Here is a 25,168-nt window from a genome sequence, read left to right as displayed (position 1 = left end):
CCTTCTTTCTTGTCTCTTTCTATTTCCCTCCTTTCCGTTTTACTGTCCTCTTATTTCCTCATTTTTTTCTTTTCTTCTTCTTATGGGATTCTCTCTTCCTCTCTCTCTCTCTCTCTCTCTCTCTCTCTCTCTCTTTTTCTTCGTGAAGCTCGAGCACCTGAATTCCACAGTATCGTGCATCAGATAAGTACACGCTTGGCCAAAGGTCCTCCGATCATCGAATTACCAAGTAATGAAAGTAATTATCATTATGATCGAGAAATTGGTTTCATTTTGAAAGTATAAAAATTATAAATTTCGATCGATCATTTCATTTAATAAAAGCACGCATTTTATTATTCCTTCGTTCATTCTTTACAATTATTTATTTTCTTTTATATTTTTTCTTTTTTTTTTTTTTTTAACATATTTTCCATTCGATTAAGCTTCAATCTCGTAGTTTTCCATTTTATTAATATAATTTTATTCGAAACTATTAATTTTAGGTTCGTAACGTTGCAGACCCGTTAAATAACTTTTCTTACTTTGACCCTTCCTTCGGAAATCTTTAACCTTGATCAGTATGCCGTGAGCTTCAAACAACATCGTTTAAAGACGAATTGGCTGACCGTACTTATCGATCGATTTACACGAACTTCTCGATGTCGTCAAATAAACTTCAATAATATCCGTGATAGATCACGATTTTTATCAAGTTATCGATCTTAAACTTAAACTTAACACATATATATATATATTTTTTTCTTCTTTCTTTCTTTATATCTGATTTATTATTACAGTTATAACGTTTCGTTTATGATTACAATAATAAAAGAATTGAACGTTAACGAGAAGAAAATCACTATCTATTTTCAGTATCATCGGGCATACAATTGGAATCCGTGAAAGCAACGATCAATTACGACAGATGTTAACACGATTTGATCTACGCTCGTAAACTAGGACTTTAACGAGCGTGCAATAAATACGGGGAAATTCACATGTCCGTTGTAGTTGACTTACGTTTTGTGTCCTACGCTTCATGGATAACTCATTCTGACGGTATAATCGGTGTCTACGAACGTGCAACGCTTAATACGCTGTCCTTTCTGTCTACTGACGAAGGATAAGAAAAGGAGAAGGAGAAGATGAGATAGAAGATGGTATACTGTACGCTCGTTTCCTTTTGACTACTTGTACGTCTCATACTTGGGACGTCAATCATTTCGCTTGTTTCCAAGGAAAGTTAGAGAGATCGTAAAATTCTCATTTTCTTTCTCTTTCTCTCTCTCTCTCTCTCTCTCTCTCTTTTTGTTTTTGTCTCTCTTCGTTTGCTCGTTTCACGTTCCATTATTTCTTTTTTTTTTCTTTTTTTTTCTTTTTTTCTTTCGAAAATAAAAGAATATAAAAGACAATTGGAACTTCGCGCTAAATTAAAAGTGACTCCTTTTTTTTCTTTTCTTTTTTTTTTTTGCTTTTTTCTTTTGTCTTTTTATTTTTCTCTTAGTAATCACTCTTTCTTTACATTTTCTTAAATATTTCAAATCGCGAAGATATTGTTACAACCACGATATCCTTTCTAAATAATTCACTATTGTAATTTGCGTTCCCCGACAGGAAACCTATTCTCCTCGCTTAACTCTACAGCGTTCTTACTTTCAACACATTATTAACGTCCCTTCACTTATCGATCACGCACCTTCATCGTAGAAGTTTCTGTCGAACCTTCGAAGAGTGTGGATGCATCCTTAAGTGCTTCCGGCAGGTCAGAAACCGATAAGTGCAGAGTAATAAAGAAATAAATATAGTGCATAGTAAATATATGTAGAAAAACGTGTAACGGACAAATCGTTATCAAGAATTCTTTATATAATAGAAAAGATAACGGTATAAAATTATGTGTAATGTTTCTCAATCATTTCAATAGATATTAGTATTATGACTCGTCATGATAATAAATATTATCGAGCATACATTAACAATAATTATTTAACAACATTGAATCATCATTACTCGATATTTATTACTTGGAAATTGATACAAAATTAAAAAAAAAAAAAATATAATTAAAGAAAAGCTATTTAATAATGAGAAAAAGAGAAGCCGGTTGTTGGACTCGAGAATTAACGTGAATGAAAATAATAATGATTGAACGATAGTTAAAAATAAAATGATTGGAAGATCTATAAATGGCAGATAAATATGAGATATTACGGAACTAGATTAAGTAATTCATAAGCGAAATCGACTTCTATCTTTAAATAAATTCAAAATATAATTTCATTGTTAGAAACATTCAAACAAATTATTTTAACGTATTACTGATTCAAGCATATCTAACAATTAACCACTGTTTCTGATTAGAGATAACAATACTGTCAAAACTTATCCAGGAATAACAAAATTTAGAACAAATTAAATAACAATTCAGCAAGAGGATAAATAAATAAACGATATAGAATTAAATAATATAGAAAAACTGATAGAATATTTGACACTTATGTTAAATCTTCTAACGAAACTCTTACAAATATTTTATATCGGAAACACATGAAACAGAAAAATTACGTTTAAAAATTCCGAATTATAATTATTATGAAAATTTGTACGCCAGTTTGTAGATCGTAGGAAACGATCGGGAATTTCTGTAAAAAAAAAAAAAAAAAGAAAAAAAAAGTGACATTAAAAACTCGCTAATAAATATCCATATCGAATAAAAAGAAAATACGATTGACTACAATCATTATTAAATAGAAAACGTACAATATTAATATATCATTATTACACTGTCCATCAAGGCACACAATAACAAGATAATAATTCAATTTCTATAATATCTTCAATATGAAATTTCTAAGTATAATTATCATGACTTTTGAATGAATAATCCTAAGGTTAAAATATTATTTCATTGTATAATAAACAAAACAATCAAAGGTGTACTCATCAAAGTAAAGATCTACGTACTAATCAATTAATGTAAATAAAATATCCGATATATTTGTTATAACAATCATTAATAATCTTGATATTAAAAGCAAAGGAATTATGTATCTACCGAATGTAACTATCTTTAGATCACGCATCTACAATTTTCGAAATTGAACAAAGAGCGACAACTGATGAAAATGTAACTACTAACGAACAGCTCGACAGACTGTTTAAATTGTAGAGAATTCATAAATAACGATTCAAACTGTGACATACTTTGAAAAAATACGCAGGCCATATAAATACCAGCAGAAATACTAACTACCATAATAGAAACAGTTGTATATATATATATATATATCTCGACGAGATACAAAAGAAAATAATAAATGACAACAAAATATTCAATCTAATCAAAAATGGGGAAAAAAATGAGGAACACAATGGCAAATTACAAGATGGCTACAACAAAAAATTCAATTGAATTTACTCCTTAATAAAATGGGAAAAAGAAATTTAGAATACAAATAACAATGTGACTTAGCAAACTTTATTACGAACTTGAATGATTTTAAAAGAACAAGATATTGAGGATATGTATAAAAAAAAAAAAAAGAAAAAAGTAAAAGTTCAATTATTTCTATATCTCAAATTCAAAAAAATAAGACAAAAGTTGAATAAAATCATATAAATGATCAAGCAGAAATCATGTAATCTACAGGAAATATTTAATAAATGAATCACAAATTATTCATTTAATAATGACAATCACTAATACGACTATAAAGTAATTAAGAAATAAGAAATCTATGGGATAATTAACAAATTAAAGAACAATCTGGCAAAGAAATTTACGTGATAATAAAAAATCTAAAGAGCTTTAAAGAAAATTTAAAAATATTTAACAATTCTGTCTAACGCAGCCTTCAGAGTAAAATAATTTCAACAAATTTCCTGAAATCTGCTGAAATAATATTACACAAATCTAACATAAAAAATTCTAAATTATCTCTTCTCTCAATTATTTTCAATATAATGGAAAGAATTATTCACAAAAAAAAAAAAAAAAGAAAATATAATGTAGAAAATCAACGACAAATATTTAATTTCAGACCATCAGTTTGGATTCAGGAAAAATAACAATACAATAGTATAAGTTTATAGAATGGCAAACAATATGATCAAAACAATATGTTTTATGGAAAAAAGGGAATTATTGCAATACGTTATTTTTAATTGAGGAAAAAGCATTTGACAAAGTTTGCCACGAAATGCTATTTAAAAAATTGCAATTAACATTAACAAGGAATATTTATTCGCAATTAGTAATCTCTTCATACATTATGAATTAGATATTTCAATATTTACAATACAATCAATAAGCTTAAAAAGATTCATGTATGTATATTACAAAGAAATGTCCTTGAACTCATACTATACTCCTTATATATATGTTTATAGATGACACAAGATACCTGCACATAATAATATTGAAGTAGTAACAATGAACATGCAAATTTAAATAAAATAGAAAGTTGAAAAGATGCCAATAAAATTTAAGAAGAAGCAAAAAATTTCAAATCTCTCAAATAAATTTTATTAAATATCACGGATTTGATTTAGATAAAAAATTATATTGGGAAAAAAACTTTAAAATATTCAATAAATGTTTAAAACTACTAAGGCAATAAAGAGTAGCCTTATAAATTTGGATCATAAGTATCAAATCGAACATTAAAAAAATGTTTAATCTATTATTTTAAGATGCATTTTAAATGCATCATGATTTGTACGATATTAGTTCACGATATTAGAAAAACATTAAAAGTTTTTAAAGTAGAATTAGTACATTTTTACGATACATTGAAATTCTACAATATAGAATAAAAAATCACACGAACTTTCGTGCCAAAGATCACTACTCAAACTTTCTTAAATTTCTTAAGAGGAAACTATCCATCTGATTTATTTATGATCAACCCATAACACGTTATCCTTACGTACACACAAAACTACTACATCAATAATTAATTATAGGTTTGTCGATAATTGTATTGAAATCCTCACGATAGTTTTAAAATAATACTGTCGAGAAGAAATGTAATGTATTTGTATGGAAAATAGAAACATTTATTAGAGAAAGAAAAGAAAAAAGAAAAGAAAAAAGAAAAAAAAATAGGTAACCAGGTGACCTCTCATAGTGCACCGGAAAAATATAGCTCGTAATTTTTGTGACCGTATAATTTACATTATTATTCTTTTCCAGTGTTTTTGTCTTTCTCTCTTTCTCCCTATCTTCTACCTCATTCAATCTTTCGCTCGTGGGAAATTGAAATAGGTATTAATCGTTTTTATCAGGCAAAGAACCGTGAATTAGCGTCCGAGTAGCGCTGTTGCCATTAACACGAAAGGGGCCATTTATCAGATACAAATGTCAGACACAGGTCATTACATTATACAATTGTTCTTTTATAACGATGCGAAAGTGCCCGATTTACGATAAGCTCCTAGGTGTTATTAATAACGAGAGCGTTCCGACAATGCAGCCATGTTCTTTTGAAATCCGATATTACGTATCTCGTCGATCAGGTGAAAGTGCATCTTTTTTCTGGATAAGAACGCATCAGTTTTATCTAGTTGTTCATTCGTTCTCGAGCTTAACGTGAAGCCGAGAAAATTAATCGACGTTAGACACGATTTTTCACAAAACGAATTGTGTGCACTACGTAATATACAAGAAAGAACGATCGTATTCTTTTATCAATTTGAGACAGACGTTAATATGATTAGAGAATGAAAAAGAGAGATCTGTGTCATGATTAAAAATATCACTCATAGAAATATCGTATGTTTAACAATAAAATACAAGTTATATCGGTGTAACTTCTTTTTGAAATTGTTGATAATCGTTTGCACGTGCTGCATTTGTAAAATCACTTGAATCTCATATTAAAGAGAAAGGGAGATGATGAACATGTACTGTTACATAGAAACGGCCCATATGCATCGCATCATGCATTTTGGTGGTTGCTAAGGTTATAGCTGTCTATCGACTACTAATTAGCAATTAGCTCTCTTTCTCTCTCTCTCTCTCTCTCTTCCTCTCTCTTATTCACTTCCTCTCTATTTTCGCTTTCTCTCTTATGCTGATTCACCTTGCAGCTTCGATGTCATTACCGGAGGCAAAGCGAAACGGTTCGGAACGGAACAACGATTATCATAGTTCCCGTGCTACGTGAATCTTTGGAATGCGGCTAATGTAGAAATTTGATCGATCGATAGTTACATTGTAATCGAATCCAATAGTTTGTCATAATTTACCTATGATAATTCGGCTCATCGGTTTTATACGATCTTTGGAAAATCAATATAAAACGATAAGTTGATCTGATAAAATATTATTTTGTTTTAAAAAGAACTTTTCCAAATGTTTCGATCTTTATTAAATCTGTTTGATGATTTTTTTTTTAAACATAAAAACATTGAATTTAATGATAATTTAATGATAATTTATCACGTATACGAATAAATATTGTAATACTGTATAGCCGGTGCTTTCCTAATGTTTTAATTTATGAAATTTTTATGCTCGAAGTAAAGACCGAGAGAAAGAAAAGAAAAGAGAGAGAAAAAGAGAGAGAGAGAGAGAGTGAGAGTGAAAGGATTATGTTTTAAGAATACATCACGTTCAACTTTAAATTCGATTAATTGTATTTGAATTATATTATAAAATGTACTGAAATATGATAAAATGAATTTTTATCAATATCAACGTAATAATAATCCAAAAATATATTCTGTTCGATCAATTAAAGATACGATAAACTATCAGTCGTGTAATTACGTAAGGAATCGGTATTAAATTAATAGTTGAAATTAGTCGAAGAAATTCGTCGAACATCGGAGTAAATTGCAAGATTAGAAATTGGCGTCGGCCGTTAAGATATCAGGAGGAAGGAGTTAGTAATTTAGTCCGGAGTTGCTGTATTCTCTATCCTCATTGACGCAGGAGGCAACGATAAATTATTCTAGAATGCCACCGTGGCTCGAAAACTGTTTAACGCCGCGTAAATCACAAGACGCCTCGAAGTTTAACGACGACGAGAAACGCTGATATTGTATATCGTCTCTTTTCATTTCTTCATCGTATACTAGCGTTTCGGGACATCTCACTCTTTCTATCTCTTTTTCCTCGACGACTCTTCGATAAGATTACGACCATTATCAAAGTCATAAATTCCCTTTTCTAACAGGTCACAATATAAATTATAAAACGTTCGAACATTTATCAATGTTATATACTTCTTTACGTCATTTCGATTTAATACGATCTTATGTATCTATTTCTTAATGGTTTTCTCATAAACGGAAATATATATCTACTTCGTTACACGCGATTAATTATCTATATATTCTATAATATTGCATCGTCGAAAGTCTATAAGTAGAACTATTCACAATAAAAAGGGAACAAATAAAAGAGCGACCGGTCCTAAGTAGAAACAATCAACGTAATGATCCTAACTCGGACCAACCGTCCGTTTTCATTAAATCTTCTCTTGGTAGAATAGAGAGAGAGAGAGAGAGAGAAAAAAAGAGAAAGAGAAAGAGAGAAGAGAGAAAGAGAGAGAAGAAAAATAAACGAATATTACCTCTTACCTCTTCCCTCTTTTTCTCAATGGATTACAAACTAATACACGTACGTTTACACGTACACACGTATACATATACACATAGTTGAGAAAGTATATCGTAGGGAGAGACAGCCTGGTGGAATTTTAACGCGGGTCCTCTTATTATGATAAACAATTGCTTTAACGAGACGATAATAGACTCGCGATATTGGTTCCCATTGTATTAACGATGACTGACAGTGATTTTATGAACGCTCGCTCTCACGCATCTTGCCCGTTTGCAATGGAGGAAGTTGACAAGAATATACCAATAAACCGTCGACGTTTCTCCGATATCACGTAAGATCGACGATTATTGAAGAAAATCGCTAAAGGGTCGTGCTATTAGTAACGTTTACATCGTTATCGCTGAAAGATCGCAACACGACTTTTGCATTCCGTTACGAAGGACATCATAATTCATATATATATATATATATATATATTACTCTCACGATATGTTCCCTTCGAATTTATTTAAAAAGTTATCGACATAATCTTATAAGATAGATTCTTGAATAGGTACGATGAATCACGTAAATTCATTAAAATTGATCGAACGGATCTACGATTATTTACCAGCGAATCATATCTTTTATTCGTTTATTATTTATTCATCTCGCGTAGTCGATGACTCTAACTTTGATCAAATATCATAATGATGAGTCATGATCGATTGTTCATCCTTTCTTTCCAAAAAAGAAATCGAATTAATATTCGGACGCGATAAACATCGATGACAATCCTATTGTCAAATTATACGAAGGATGTGAAGGAGAGAAGAGGATGGAAGAGAGAAGAAGAAAGAAACGAAAGCGACGACAGTAATCATTTAAGGGCGTGGGAGTGCGGCATTCTCGAAAGAAAAAAAGAAAGAAACATAAAGAAAAAACAAAAAAAAAAAATTTATCAAAGGGATAGGGGAGAGATAGGTGCTTTACTTGAAAACCACTTCCGCGAACGACAACGACGCGTTTAAAATCCAACTCTATCTCCATTCTCTCTTCTCTTTTTATCTTTCTCTCGACTCGTTCGAGGAGATACTACGCAAACTCGTCCTATCGTCATCGTCGTTTCTTTTTTTTCCCCCTTTTCTTTCTTTCTTTCTTTTTCTTTCTTCCGTTTCTTCTTCATCCATATCCTTCTCATTTCAGACTTCCTATATGACTCTTTGTTCGCGAGGAAACGAAAGAATCTCACTCTCTCTCACTCTCTCTCTCTCTCTCTCTCTTTCTCTCTCTCTCTCTCTTTTTCTCTCTTTCTCTCTCTTTCTCTTTTTCTTTCTGTTTAGGCTCTAGCGTGTCTTGTAGGCGTGTACAAAAAGAAGTTTTCTCATTGAACAGTACGCACATGATAATGAAGCTGGGTGAGGCTAGCCTGTCTCGTCTCTCTCCCTCTTCCTTCATCACTTTCTATCTTTCATTCTTTCGCCGGATGTCACGTGACGAGGGAGAGAAGACAGTCTTCCCAAAGTGGCCCGCACACATCGCGCATTCGTTCGATTCTGAGGAACGTGTCTCTTCCCTTGATCGTGAGACGAATTTGATTCAAGAACAATTTTTTTGTCCCGTGATTCACATGCGGTAACTCGAAAAAAAAAAAAGGAAAAAAAAAAGAGAAACAAAAACAAAACAAAAAAAAAAGAAAGGAGAAAGAAGGAAACAATATATAATTTCGTTGGAATTTATTCCGACGATAATGGGTAAGGTGATGGTGATGTTGGTAGACGTTGGTGGAGGTATGAGAGTTAACATTTAAATTCATTTAAAGATTAATTTGAATAATTCTATTGGTTATGCTTTTCGAAGCTTCGAAAAAAATATAAAGTAAAACGAGACTCATCCCTTTAAACAACTTCTTTTCATCTCATAGAAATGGAGGACAGGAAAATTCATTTAATTATAAACGAACGATAGTACCATACTCGTAGCGCTTAAACCCACCGTATATATAGGTGATATCGCGCGTTTGGCATTTTTATTCCTTAATAAAAGCACGCTCTCGGTGGGCGGCGTGCATATTCGCACGAAGACTAACCGAGCGTCAGACCGGTGGTTGCCAATAAAAAGCATATTTTCATTTTAAATTTATTCATATACCGTTACCAACGGCAAAAAGCGATATTAATTAGAACACACTTCTCACCTATCTTTCTCCTGCATGAACTTAGTGCTCCTTTCCGTTCTCATCTCACTCCCTTTATATCTTCCTCTCTCTCTCTCTCTCTCTCTCTCTCTCTCTCTCTCATTCTCTCCCTCTCTCTCTTTCTCTCCTTTTCGCTTGTCTTCATCGAGTCCACGAGATTCTGTAGCTTCGAACTAGGTCGACTGCATTAAATTTGCGATACCGTCACGAAAGTTTTTCACTGCTCGCCCAGCTGTTTTTCATGTATATTTCTCTCTCTCTCTCTCTCTCTCTCTCTCTCACTCGATCCTTTATTTTATTTATACACGGAATACCTTACCTTGCTCTCTCTCTCTCTCTCTTTCTTTTTTCTCGTTTTCTCTTACTTCTTTTTCCGTATTCATGTAACCGAGTCGTAGAGAGTACCTACGAACATTACTTTTTTTCCATTATGCCACTTATTTTGCTCAGTAAACCGAGCGAACGAGCTTCGCTCTCCGACTTTCCACTCTCTCCTTCGACGAGAACGTATATCGCGTGTTTGATCTTATAAGGGGCAAATACGATATTCGTATATGTAAGTATATACACGTGACTATAATATTATCGGTCTGTATATGGGAAGTATAATAATAATCGTTACGCTTTAAATTCTCTAGTTTTGTCGGTAGAGAACAATTTTCCAGTTTACAACGTCGTTCGCACGTATCTATATTGTTACATTCGAAAAATATGTACATACACGGAGAAGAAACGAGTGAGCAACGTGAAAATATATTTTATTGTTTCATTAAATGGTCAAATATAAGATATATTATAGAGTTTAAATAGTACATACATACTTACATATATATATATATATAAATGTTACGTATGTATGTACCATATGTATTTACGTACTTACGTAAAATTTTTTTACCATCAATTTTCGTTTAATGAGACCGAAATACGAAGCGAGTTTACCACGAATCCATCGAACTTTCAATATTTGAGATATAATTTATGAAGTATAAACGTAGATACGATCAAAAATCAAGGATTTGTTTCTATTATCAGCATTTCGCGTATGGGTGTCTGTATATTCTATATAGTACATTCAATATAATATTAATTTTAATATTATATTACAACATATAGAATAATATATATATATTATATACATATATATATATATATAATGTTAATTAGTAATATTAAAATTATTTATGCAGTATATAAATAGAAATAAATTTTGAAATTATTACAATTGATATGAAAATATTAATATGAGTGTGAGTGTATTTAAGAGAGAGAGAGAGAGAGAGAGAGAGAGAGAGAGAGATAGAGAGAAGGATAATAGAGAGAAAAATATTCGATTAAAATGTAAATACATTATAATAATATATTTTTTTTTTGTTAATTTAAATTGAATTTAATCAATATTTTTAATATATACATATATATATATATATATATATATATATATATAATATTAAGATCTGTTTTATTATATAGAATAAGTTATGTACAAGAAGATAAAAATATTATACTATTTTATATCTAATATTTATGATAAAAGAGAGATAATAATATTTTTTATTATTATTTATTTATCATACATATATATATATATGTATATATATATATCCTTTTATAAATGAGCTCAGTCCATGATACATGTTTTGCTATTTGAATACTCCTATCAATAACAATGATAATAACAATAATAATAATAATAATAATGGGTTATCGTTAGGTAAAGAGTATCTTTAGAAGGAAACCCTACGTTGATACGTCTCTAGAGTCCATTCGTAAGACCGGCTCTGTTCCACCTTCTGCTTTCTTTCAAAAGAAGCCTATTACACCAACATTGAACTTGCATGTCCAAAGTAGCTCTCAACCTTTCGGTTATCTTCTTCTTCTTTTTTCTTCTTTAGGAACCCTTCTCGTCATCCTTCTTCCTACATACTTTACTATGTATCATATCCTCCCTGTATCCTAGACGACCTTCTCTCTTTTTTCTTACTTACACTTATCTTGAGTAGTATAGCTTTCACGATCATCCTTCGTGAACCAAACTAACGCTATTACGAGAAAGCTATTTTCCTTTATTATTTTTTACTTTGTTCATCTTTTTGAAAAATCATATTGTCAAAGTTTAACATATCGACGTTATCATTCGTTATCATTTTTACAATTCTATATATCATTGAGCGATCTCAGATCGATTCGAAGATCTCGATGAATGTTATGAAGTTTTACGACGTCGTAACTTTAACAATGCCTACAAAAGGATATTTCTTTCTTTATTTTGTTTTGTTTTTTTTTTTTTTTTTTTTTTTTAAGAATGACGAGTATAAGAGAGAAAAATTATTATGCCACAGAAGTATTTTTGAACGACGATCGATAGGTGATTCTTACGAATAAAGAGATAAAGACGTAGCACATGTATATATATATATGTGTGTGTGTGTGAGTTGTTTCGATAGAGAATCCGTTTATAAATATACGCGAAGGTGAGGCCTTAGGATAGAAGGAACGTTGCGACCGCAGTATTACGTGACGAGCCATCGAAGTAACTCGTGACATCCTGTCTTACGTGTCAATTCTGAAAGTCATCACACTCAGGAAAAGAGAGATCGATCTTCTTTTTTAAGAACGATCCCAGGAAGTTCCTTATTTGATAAAGTAGTCATATTTTCTTGTGTTTATGTCGTAATAACTTTATGATAAAGATGAGTCATCGAAAGGTATAGTTCATCGTTAGAATCAAATATTTCTTAATTATTATATTATAATGTGAAATATTTTGTTCTTTTTTTTTTTCTTTTTTTTTTTACGACTTTCTCTCAATGACATGTATCCTTTAAGAAATTTATCAGAAAATTTCTTAAATCCTTTATCTTCGTTCGTTTTTCACTTTTTTACTTTTTTCTTCCTTCTTTTTTTTCTTTTTCTCTTTTCTTTTTTTTTTAACCCTTTAATTTTTTTCGCTTAATCTCCCACCTGTAATGACGGTGAAAATTTCGAATTAAGAATAATTGCTAGCCGATCTACAGCGAACAACGGATAGTAGTCAGTCGGTAAATTATAATTATTGCGCATTCAGTTTCACTGGCTTGTAGCTTTTTGCCACGTTTTATTTCTTTCTTTCTTTCCTTCGTCTTTTCTCTCTCTTTCTCTCTTTCTCTCTATTTCTTTTTCTCTTTTCTTTCGATTAGATCTCTTTCTCTTTTCAAAGATATTGTTTAATCCTTTTTCTGTGCTCTCTTTCTCTCTCTCTCTCTCTCTCTCTCTCTCTCTCTCTATCTCTATCTCTCTCTCTCTCTCTCTCTTTCTTTCTCTCTTTTTACGTTTTTATTTTCAGCATACAAAGCTAATGAACTCTTCCACCGTTTACTTCGACCACACCACAAACGAGAGGAAACTACCTTCTTTTTCCGCGAGTAAACTTTTCAACGTCTATTATGGTGCCTTCAAGAGGTTTGCGCACTCCTCTTATTTCTTCACCGTAAGAATTATTCTCCACGATTTATATTAATAATCGCTTTTACCGGCTCTTTCATCTTGACGATGATACTATTGAAGACGGGATAAGATTTCTTTAAATGAACTATAATTGTTGTTTGTCCCATCGATAATCGTTTCGATACAATTTCGTTAATTGAATTTTGCAATTGTTTAAATTATACATTATACCTCGTTCGAGGATATATTTATACTTTGATTTATCTATAATAAATAAATGAATTAATGGAATGCAAAATGGAGAGATAATCAATTAAAAGTTATCAATGAGTTTTAATTACAGAGAAATTCTTTTGCCGTAAATAACACTGCCGATCTTTCGTCGTCGGAATAAATTCGAAGAAATTTCATGATCATTTTTATGACATTTTTATGGTTCATTCCACATAAGAGATATGACCATGAAAGTAATCTGTGATCCGCGTTTTACATTCTTCAATTTTTTTTTCTTTCTTCCTTTCTTTTCTTCCCCTTTATTAAAGACAAATGATAGAGGAGTATCGATCACAATGAAATTTTTTTATTAATCGACGATCGAGCTTTTCATTTAAAGGAACGTTCTATTTATTTTCTTTTTTTTTCTATTTTTTTCTTGTCAAAAAATATAAATGATTATTATATGATTTTAAACTAGTTTCTATTGAACGTAACTACACATGTGAGATCATACAAGCTTATTCAATTTATTCCATAGAAATTTCTCCGGCAAAAAGTATAAGTAAAAGGGATGTAAAAAAGATTTTATTTATGAAAAAAATAACACGAGTAATATAAAAAGAATTTGTTTTCCCCGATGTTCTCATATATTCCAACGCTGTTAGTATATATATATATATATGTACATATATATAAAGAAAATTATTTTTACGCACAGCGCGCGTTTTTATTTATTCTGAGAAAAATTTTACTTCGACATTCTTCCCCTCTTTTTTTTTACCCATCTAAAAAAGTTTATATCTTAACCATCGACCTCGTAAATTAATTTTCTTAAAAAAAAAAAGGAAAGAAAAAAAAAGAAAAAAAAGAACGAGAGAGAGAGAGAGAGAGAGAGAAAACAAGATAAATAGTCCTGATTAGGAGATCAATTTCTTCATATTTCTTCATATTAATTTTTATAAAATATAAAATAAGTGCGATAATTTAAATCGATGTGTTCGTAAAATTATCTATACAAGGTTATTGTTAGTAGTTGGGATAGTAAATATACGAGGAAATGGGATTGAGTTTGATGTTCTTCATGGCAGTGACGTGTTATCAGACACCCATTCGCTTGTAAACCTATCCCTACGAGTAGGAGTGCTTATGATTCCTGGTGCCTTGCAATAGTCAGAGGCTCTAGTTCGACAGAGATGCTTGCTGATGTTGCTGTTACTGCTATTGCTGGTGCTATTACTATCGGTCCCGAGAGTGATTGTTCTGCTAAGCAACAATCAATGTCACCAACAGAGTCGACTTATCGTGATTCGACCACGAGCTTGGTTAAGGGATATCAACCATATATTAGAATATACTTCTTACGAACTTAGCACGTATACTTATTCACAAATTCATCAATTAAAATTTAGAAAATAATTATTTATTTATACTTTTTCGAACATTAATTAAATTCAAAAGTTCAATCAATACGGATAATGGATTTATTTTAGCTTTTTAATAAATAATAATTATATAAGATTTTAAGATTATCGATCGTTTTGATATATGAATCAATGACGTTAGATTGTAAAGATGGCGGCAAAGTATCGAGAAAGATACAAAATATTATAGAATAGGGCATTTATTTATTTTATTTTTCATCCCCTTTTGGAGCACGTAGCCGAAGCTACGGTTTACGAAATCCTTCGAGCACGTTGCGGTGTAGCTTGTATCTATCCCGACGACCAATAACAGATCTTTTCTATCCCCTCGGCTAGTGTCTGCTACTGACAGTATCTCGCCGATGCGATATTGTTGTACGTATCCCTTTGTCGAAAAAGCATCTGCTATAGAAAGTGGTCTCCAATAGCAACCAGTTGTCATCGGCCAAATAGATGATAGTGGGAGTAGAAGAGAACTACCTCGCACGTAACATCGTCACGTATTTCTTCTTTTACCTTACTATCTCCTTTGATTCTTTTCTTCTATCTCTTTTTCTTCAGATATTTTTTTTCTTTTTTCCTTCTCTCTTTTCTTCTTCTTTTTTTCTTCTTTTTTTTTTTCTTTTTTTTTTTTTTGAAGTTGACAAATTTTATTAGAATCTTGATTAGCTTCAGAATCAAGATACACCGTGAGAAATATTGTTAGTAGTATAAATTTTTACGTTTTTCTTGTGCTACGCTAAACTTTGTTATAATTATTATTTTAATACTTAATGTAAAAAAAAAATATATATATATATATACAATTTTCTCTCTCTCTCTCTCTTTCTCTTATCCTCGATAGAATATAGAAAAACTAGAAGTAAATTCTCTATGGATAAGAAAAAAATTTATGAAAGATAATAATTAAAAAGGAATACCTTTCGTGATGATCATTAGTGGTGGGACAATTGTAAGTACTTACGTAGGACATGGTAAACGATTTCTCGTAGCTCGCGTGACACGACATTGCATGACTACGTGCGAGCATCGAACTAACCGAGTGGATACGAGGTCACGACCCCGTCATTATCGAAGATCGTGTTAAAGCTGTATAAACTGTGGGACACTGAAAACCTACCTTAACGCTCAATGTTAATTCTTACTCTCTTTCTCTTTGTCTCTCCCTCTTTCTCTCTCTATTCTTCCCTTTTCGAAAGACCGGATCTTTAATCAGCATCTTTTTTACGCTTGAAGAATCCTTTGTAGAACTGAAGATCGATGTCCTTCACACACACATACATAAACACACAGAGAGAAAGAGAGAGAGAGAGAAAGCACTGAAAAATTCATCGGCGTTCAGGTTCGTAGAGATAAACAAGAACAGTCTCGTTTATTCCTTTGAAGCTTGACAAATCGAAACAACGAAGGCTAATGGTAAGACGAAAAATGTAAGAAGAGGAAGGAGAGAAAAAAAAGAAAGGATAAGAAAGGAAGGAAGAAATAAAGAAAGAAAGAGACAGTAAGAGCAACTTCTCAACCAAGAAGAAGGACACCCTTTTCCTTCTTATACACGCGGCCAAAGTCGCGCCTCTGGTAATGGCTTCTTATGATTTAGCGAGAGTGTTTTCTTAGTTTTCGCGAAAGTGGCACCCGGCGTAATCGTTTGTCAAGCGGCCCGACGAAATAATAGCCGGCTAAGGTATCAGCCCTTTCATCCAACCCTCCTACCATCTCCATCTACGTCTTCTCGTTCTATATCTTCTAGCATCGTTTCGAAGCTTTTGCCGGACCAACCTATAAACGTTGTCGGGGAAATTCTGTGGCGATATTTTACCATCATCGCTATTAAAGGCCATTTCGCAGATGAAGAGTAACGATGCGTCCTTCGCACGAACGCACAACTTCCACCTCTTCCTCGTCTACGTCTTATTATATATATCTTTTTTCTTTCTTTTTTTTTTCTTTTCTTTCCTTTTTTTTTCTTTTTTTTTTCTTTTTTTTGTGTTTTTTTCCTCTTTCCTCGACTCTATCGAAAACGGGAAAGCAATGAAAGACCGATTTTCGATTGTACAAATAATTCTATATTGCAGGCAACGTGAATTAATATTTCTCTTGAAAATGATTTCGAGACAGTTTGATCGATCGTAAGAGAAAGGAAAAAATAAAAAAAGAAAATAATAATAATAATAATAATAATAATAATAATAATACAACGAATATCGCTTGAAGGTCACCTATAAATTTAATTGTTTTTACGGGTCTGTATAAAAAAAAAAAAAAAAAACAAACAAAAAAAAACGATAATGGTAATAAGATGCGAATTTATTCCTAATCGAGATTCTATAGATACAACGTGTTTATTGTGGAGAAAGTTACGCTAAATTTACTATAATTAGTTAGTAAATAATATTGTAAATTCTAATATTTTATTCTTGAGTATCGCTGAGTACATTAACGAGCCTTAAGGGAGGCTTAGTTTTGGCGGGAAGCAAATCGGGAAAGGCTTTTCGTTGATTCAAGATGAGGTATCTAGAAGAACCGGTTGATATTCAAGAGACGTCAGGCAATCTAGAATAAGATAGCTCGTTCCTATTGGTCTTCACGAAAGGGAGAGCCAAGAACAACGGGACAAGATTGCGTGGTGAGACATTAGCATGCTAACATCGAGTCAGCCGTGTGGTCATCAACACTGGATTGTTCACCGCGTGCATCGACTTTAAACTTACTTTAAAATGACATTAGATTTTTTCTCTGTTGTTGTTGTTGTTGTTGTTGTTGTTTTTCTTTTTTTTTTTTTTGCTCATTCTATTAATGTTCAATGGATCATCGCTTTTACGTTTCTCTACGGAATATTTAAAATATTACATTTATGTCATTCTATTATCACTTACTAACCCCTAACAATAAAATATCGCTTCCTTCTTCTTCCATCAACGAGCACATACGTGTGTGTGTGTGTGTATGTGTGTGTATAGGCGCGTGTATGTACATACACATAGATATATAGTATCTTCTTTCGACGTAAACTCGACCCATATTCGATTTGAAGTTGGACGAACAATTTGTGAAACAACTGCGACCTAGTTTCTCGAGAATATTTACTCTTCTTCAATATTTCCCATCCGTAGTATCTTTGAACGAGTTTATTCTTTCTTGCATTTTTGTTAGGCAATATTTGTATATATATATATATATATATATATATATATATATATATAAAATCATAGCTTCGTTTACCGATCGAAAATATATCTGATTCTTGTCAATTTATTTTTCGAATTATTTGAAATTTTAAGACAACGCAAGTATAATTTTCTCCAAGATAGAGAATTTTTATAATAAGAGGTGAAAGTCATTGTACAATTGCTACAGATTTATACTTTTTAAGAGGGTAGATTGGTTTTCGTGATGCAGAAGAGGGTAAAGTAAGAAAGAGAAATGAAGAAAGAGAGAAAGAGAGAGAGAGAGAGAGAGATGGTATAATAACACGGTTGGAAGCAGCACAAGGCGAGATTATTTACTCGCCCTGTCGCAGTTCATTAAACTTCGAGAGATATTAAGAACGTTAGCCAGAGATTTTGCGCTTATCCGCGAAGAGGATCTTTCATGCTGCTAACGTTGCTACTGTTGCTACAGTTGAAACTGCAAAGCACGTCTCGTCGAGACGACGCGCCCGTTATCTTCTTCTCTTTTCTCCTACTCCTTCAACTTCTTCTTTTCTTTCATTCTTTTTTACCTCTTTTCCGTCATCCTTACCTCTATACCGGAGCTTCGTCTTTTGACGCGTACGGTAATTTCAAAAGAAACAGTGAGTGGTTTCTCGCATAAAGAATCTACGTGACCTCGGACATATTCCTCCTCTTTCTCTTTCTTTTTTACTCTTTCTTTCTTTCTTTCTTTCTTTCTTTCTTTCTTTCTTTTTTTTCTCTTTTTTGTTTTCTCCACTATATCGTCTTATTAACGTTCGCGAAAATTTATTTAACGATAAAAACTTTCGTCCTTACTTAAAACAGATATTCGAACCGAGATACATGTATATAAATGATCGTTGATGATATTTAAGGTAATGATTGATTGAAAAAATTCGTATGAAAAAAAAAAAAAAGAAAAAAAAAAAGAAAAGATATTCTTCGTTTATTGGAGATGTCGATAATAATTAAAGAGTGAGAAATAATTAAATAATATGAATTTAGAAAAATTCAAGATAGAAGGGATATATAAGATATCGTGATACGTGTCAAATTTTAAGGCAAATAAGGAAAATCTCGCTCTCGAATCCTACGGCTTCGGCTCGAATTTGCCAAAAATGAATCGAAATTTCCATCGTATCTATTTCGTCTTTCGTATCTGACTCTCTGTACATATATATGTATATACATGTGGTATATACACATATATTCTATGTTAGGTATTCTGCTTTTCTTTGAAAACGGTTCGTTCTATTTCTCTCTCTCTCTCTCTCACTCTCTCTCTTTCTCTTTTTCTATAGATATCGAAAGAGGTGTAGGAGTAAGAGAGTAAAGAGCTATCGGCATCTCTCTTACTCTTGGACGCCTATCCTTTTATCTTTTCCTTTTCACCTCGTCCTACATCAGACTCTTGGGAATGAAATAAATTCCGCGTTTCTGAGAAATTGGAGAGCCTCGGGGGTAGAAGACATTTTCCTTGGGCTAACCTCTCGTCGTCCCTCAGCCTCAACCACGCCAGAAAACTCCTTATTCCGCGTCATCTGCTTTTCAATCAAGGTCGGCTATCGGCTGTGCTGTAGCCGAGACTAGATAGATAGATCGATAGATAGATAGATAGATAAAGAGAGAATGAGGATAGGACGACGTCTTCGAAATCCGACGACCTTACTCAGATATCTCCTTTTTCTTTTTTCGTCTTTTCTTTTTTCTTCTTTTTTCCTCTTCTTTTTTTTTTTTTTTTTTTGTTTTTTATCTTCCTTTCGGCTTAGAGATAAGTTGATATCATCGACGTGTACCGGCACGCGGTTCCATGGATCTTCTCGCATTTTCAACTTCCTTTTTAATATCTCGAGATGGAGAATATATTAGAGGAGTTATGACATTGACCATGACTCGGGATGACATCTTTTTCCTTTTCTCTACTTTCCTTTCCCTCTCTGTATTTTCTGATATGTACTTTCTCATCGTGTTATCATCGTCGTCGTCGTCGTTCGAACTGTCGACCGAACCTAACGAGTTTCCCTCGTAAAATTTTCCAACTTTATTTTTGTTCTTTTTTTTTTTTTTTTTTCTTAATCGATCTACCTCGATACTTATTAATTATCAATATTTACAATGAAAAAATTTCATCCTCTTGTAATAAATATTAATCCCGTTTTTCAATAATTATCATCAATTTCATAAATCATATTTGAGCTCATGTAAGGTGCATATATTTTTGGGGGAGGGGGGGAGGGGGAGAAATGTAGAAAAATGAGATAGACAAGATAGAAACAGAATCACGTGAAGATAGATAGATAGATAGATAGATAGAGAGAGAGAGAGAAAGAGAGAAAGAAAAAGAGGATAGAAGATAAACTCAAAGCAAAAAAGGATTCGTTGTGACAAGAAGCAGAATAAGATATTCAAAACATCGCTGCAACGTTTTGTCGTTGGCCCCTGCTATCTTTCTTTCTTTCTTTTTCTCTGCCTTCCCTGTTCGTACAGCGGATAGAAGTTTTTAGATTTCGCTGGAGGCGCGATAAGTAAAAGTTTCTTTTTTCTTTTTCCCCCTTTCTACCTTTCGTTTTTATTCTTTGCAGGCGTAAGTTCCTTTCGAAGTTTATATTTTCTCTATCTTCCCTCGAACCATCCTGGGCAGGCCTTGTTTCTACCACAATTTTAGTTCACTTGGCCGCCAGTCACGCATAACAAATCTCTCTCTATCTCTCTTTCTCTTCCTTCTTTCTTTCTTTTTAACGAAGTTTCTACCTTTCTTCTTCTTCTTCTTCTTCTTCTTCTTCTTTTTCTTCTTTTTCATTTTCTTCTTCTTCTTCTTCTTCTTCTTCTTCTTCTTCTTCTTCTTTCGGTTGACTAGTAACCGTAAATACGCGCGTAGAAGGAATAACAAACGAGAGCCGCAAACCATAGAGAAAATATTCCCTTCAGAAACGAGACTAGTTTGAGACAATGCTATCACTACTTTCTTTTTTGCTTTTCTCTTTTTACTATCATTTTACTTTGAATTCGTCCAATAAAAAGTAAATCCCTTTAACCTCCCGTTGATTTTATTGCACGTTGCCTTTTTTTTCGGTAACGATAAAACGTTCTATCTTACGTTTCTCTAATAGCACATCGATGCTTTTCGCAACTATCATTTCGGTAATGTCGATCGTTCGTTCGTTCGTTCTTTTTGAAAATAATTCGAGTCTCTGGGATTATTTAAAACTTTTTCGTTTCCAACTAGAAAACTCGACAAAAAAAAAAAACAAACAAAAGAAAAAAAAGAACGTATCACGTTCGTCCATGTACACACTTATCGGTATATACACTAAGATCATTTTTAAAGATCAAAACTAAAGTACACTAGATCGAAATCTTTATCCAAAGGAAACACCCTCGTGGAAGCTCTTCTTCCTTTTCTATCGAAAGATTTTCTGTTCTCACGAGATAAGATACTGTTTAGAGTCTTGTACTTGACTCGCGAAGAATTTGAAAAGGAAAAAGTAAAGAAAAAAAAAGAAAGAAGACTGACCAACAGAGTGTGAAAAAGAAAAGAAAGAGAGAGAAGGAAGAAGGAGATAAAGATATATATATATATATATATATATATATATATATATATATATAGAGAGAGAGAGAGAGAGAGAGAGAGAAAGAGAGAAGATAAGCTTGGAAGGAGATAAAAAGAATAGGTATTCGTTAGCCCGCGGGAAGTTAAGGGTGAAACAATCGAGGGCCAAGAGTGAGAAAAGAGGAGGTTCTGAGGGCAGCCTAGAAGGATGCTGTGGAGGTGCGTCGTTTCCGGAAGAAAACGCGCCAAGTGTGTCCGAGAGAACAATAGTCTCGAAGGACGCAAGGAGGACGGCGGAACCAATATGTAGCTTCCCTTCCTGCCTTATTCTCCTGTCCTTCTTTCTTTCTTTCTTTCTTTCTTTCTTTCTCTCTCTTTCTTTCTTTCTTTTCTTTTTTTTTTTTTCTTTTCCTCTCACCCCTTCGACTCACCGACGAAACCTTTGTTACTTGTTAGTGACTTTTATCTGGTCGCCTCGGGTCCTCGATTTATCTCGCTTCTCCCTTCTTTCCACTTTCTCTCTCTTTCTCTTTCTTTTTCCCTTTCTCTTCTTCTTCTTTCTTTTCTTTTATACGTGCTTCGATGATTTTCCTTTCCCTCTCCATCCTTTTCTTTCTATCTCTTTCTCCACTTCTTCCTATCGCCCACTAACAGTCTCTAGCCTCCAACAGTCCGGAACTTCTTATTCCGGATTTTAGTGCCGTAGGCTATCTCTTTCCTTCCTTTTCTACATCAACGTTCATCTTTCTCTTTCTATTCTACTCTAGAGTCCTTCTTCGTTTGTCCTTCTCCTTCTTGAACACTTCTCCTTGCTTCTTCCGGTCCCGCTAGCTTCGTTCTTCTAACTCTCTCTCTCTCTCTCTCCCTCTCTCTTTATCACCGTCGACTTAATCTCTCGCACGACTTCTCCCAGCAGGATTCCGACCACTGGAGCACGCGCGATATCATCGCGAAAGAGAGAGAAAGAGAGAAAGTCGGTCCTATCACGAACGGTACGTTTCGTCTTATCGCAATGAAAAGAGCTATTGGATTCAAAGTTTTCTTTTGATTCTCATCATTACTTCGGTGATTTCAGAGTTGATAATCCTTGAGAATCAACAAGAGGATATCTTTTGAGTTCCTCAAAGTAATACTGTTTCAATCCGATCGTTTCATTGGATTTTCTCATTAAATTCTTATTTCACTGTATATGTGTTATAGATATTATGTTAGTATTACGTTCTACTACTTAGTTCTTCGAGAAATATTCGACAATTTTTTTTCGTTATATCTTAAAATCACGTAGAACGTTCTTTACATTTCTTCTGGGAAAAACTTAAAAGAAATGACAGATGTCCATGGCACACCTGTGCCGTTCTCTGAATTTTCTTCAAACGCAGCATCTCAGTTTTTAACAAATACCATCAACGTATATTCCTTAGTGACGGGATGATAGTTTTGCCTACAACGAATTTATTTATTTTTTTTTTTTTTTACTTTAAAACTTGTTGGAATTCTAAGGAATACAAGTTTTCTTAGGTTATATTGGGAAATGTTATAAAAAGTTGTTGACATTATATAAAACAAATAATCCGTATTACAGATTATAATAATAAAAAGTAATCCGAGTTTTCTGATTTGAAATTTCCGGTTAGAAACATTTTTCGATTTAACCAGATTATTTCTGAACTTTCACAAAGGATTTGTTCTATTATAAGAATTACATCGTGCCATGTTCAAATAAGAAGCGTGGATGGAATGAAATACGTTGGATCTTGGATAATTTAATGGATTAAATCAACGTATGCGAAATTGTAAATTCGAATTCTGTGATTTTATTTTTAATTACGACTATAATATTATATATATATATATACATATCTATGTAAGTATTTATATGTACAAGTTCTAGTTAAATTAAGAAGAAGAAACTTTTCTTCCGTAGTAATGCCACCGAAGTGATGAAAATGGGATCGATCGAAGAATGACCCTATTCTTGCCTTTCGAAGTAAACCCCCGTTAGATAATAAAGATTCGTTCGTTCGAGCATAATAGAAGACCGATCACATTGTTCACGCTATCAAGAATGGCTATTACTCACCAATAATCCCACTTCCGGCGTTCCATTTGTTCTTTAAGCACGTCGTTTTTTACACGTGCACTTGCACACGTGCACAAACCCATAGACAGAAAGACACACACACACACACACACACACACATGCGTTTTCTTTGTCTCGAATTTTTCTCAATGTTTTTCATTTCCATTATAAAACTCATTGGAAATAAGATACGAGATTTATTTAATCCAAAACAATCGTAAGAAACAAAGATTTCTAATAAAGATTTTATTATTTAAATTTTGTCAATGATCTCATTAATTAATTACTTTATTGATCCTGATCGATACAAATGCACATATTTTAATTTACGTTTCGAAATATTTTTTTCTTATTATGATAATATTGATTTAGAAGGGTTCATAATTATGCAATAGAAAATATTTTTGATTTCTTTATTATTATCTCTCTGTTTCTCTTTGATATAACATATCGTAAACTACGGGTTTACTTCAAGGGCACGAATACGCGTGAAGTCGGGAACATTAGCACTAGTTGATTAGTGGCTAAGCCGCGGGCGGAATATAAACTCGGCCGATTAGAACGGGATGATGGAAGGTCGAACGCGTGTGCGAGTACAGAGGCACGAGCGTAAGGGTCTTGCTAAATGTATCGATCATCGATAGCAAACCAACCCTACGTTCTCGGATTTACTTGATCTATCGAATACTGACCGTATACATCTTCATTATGTTCGGAAATATCTCACCCCTTTCGTTAGAATACCAATATCTATCCCATTTTGAATATAATTCAACATTATTATTATTATTATTAAGGATTTAATCTGTTTGATTTCAGAAATTGCTTTAATTATATTTGCCCGAGATTCTCTTTTTATCTTCATACTAATTTTTATTCTCTTTTGCATACTCATCATCATCATCATCATCATCATCATTCTTATGTTTTTCGATATATATTTATTTATATTAATTATATTAATTATATTTAACTTCTTCGTTTTAATCTGATAAATTGTCCCAGTTTTTTACTTTTCAGTGGCCATAAGTATATATATATATATATATATATATATATATATATATATATATATGTGTGTGCATATTATATTTATCGCTTTCTTTTTCACATTAAAGTTTCCACCGAACTTTTATTACTCTCAGGGAAACTTAGTTGCATAATACTACTTAAGATATTTATAATTAATTAAGTATATATATATATATATATATGTAGTCATCGAAGAAATAAATGTAGGAACCATTTGTATGGTTTAACGATTAATCTGGATATACAAGTAATAAACTAGGTCCACATTCTGTAAAACAAATAACCAAAGCTTTTCTCGTTTAAAATCGTAAGAAGGTAGAATGCGTTTCGTCGCGTAAAGGAAAGTTTCAAGATCGAAGAAACATCGAGAATATTGGGAAAGAGTAAATGCAGGGTTTGGGTCAGAAGGGTTAGAGTTGCTTGTGGTGCGAGGGAATTGGCAAGGGGAGAGGTGGGAGGGAGGGAGGGGGATAGATAGAGAGGGAATCGTACGGACAGAAGGAAATCTATTTGCTTTCGCTCACTAATATTCTTGCAAATAA

The sequence above is a fragment of the Vespa mandarinia genome, chromosome 3 (genome assembly GCF_050613455.1).
Source record: "Vespa mandarinia isolate Hongniang chromosome 3, ASM5061345v1, whole genome shotgun sequence".
Taxonomy (NCBI): domain Eukaryota; kingdom Metazoa; phylum Arthropoda; class Insecta; order Hymenoptera; family Vespidae; genus Vespa; species Vespa mandarinia.
The sequence above is the reverse complement of the archived record's forward strand: the minus strand, read 5'-3'. Positions refer to the sequence as shown.